The 364-nt window shown below is 28.6% G+C and overlaps 1 protein-coding gene across 1 annotated transcript in view; it reads left to right on the forward strand.

The window, feature by feature from the left end:
* The window catches only part of LOC107626000 (geraniol 8-hydroxylase), a 3041-nt gene that overhangs the window by 1534 nt on the left and 1143 nt on the right, over nt 1-364 (forward strand). The gene's annotated exons all lie outside the window — the stretch shown is intronic.

The following is a 364-nucleotide window of genomic DNA, read 5'->3' on the forward strand; positions in this document are numbered from 1 at the left end:
TGTTTTTAAAATATATGTTAGCTAATTTATTTATTTATCTATTTATCATTGAAGTTTGATAACATCATCTAACCAGAAAAAGGCTTCATTTATTATTCAATTACTTTGGACGCCTTGCCGTTGTTGAATGACAATGATAGACTTAAATCCACATGTCAGATTGTGAGGATCAAACTTAATTCTCAAACGGTGTATGTGTCGGAAATGGATTATCTCCAATGAAAAAAAATACTGGAGAGAAAAAAGTGTGATCTCTCACTTTTAATTCTATAAGTGGAATCAAAATTAAATAAAAAAGAGAAAGCAATGAAAGATTATATTCAATACTTGACATCATTCAATTTTTTTTACTGGAGTAGGTGTC

Source organism: Arachis ipaensis, chromosome B02 (assembly GCF_000816755.2).
Source record: "Arachis ipaensis cultivar K30076 chromosome B02, Araip1.1, whole genome shotgun sequence".
NCBI lineage: Eukaryota > Viridiplantae > Streptophyta > Magnoliopsida > Fabales > Fabaceae > Arachis > Arachis ipaensis.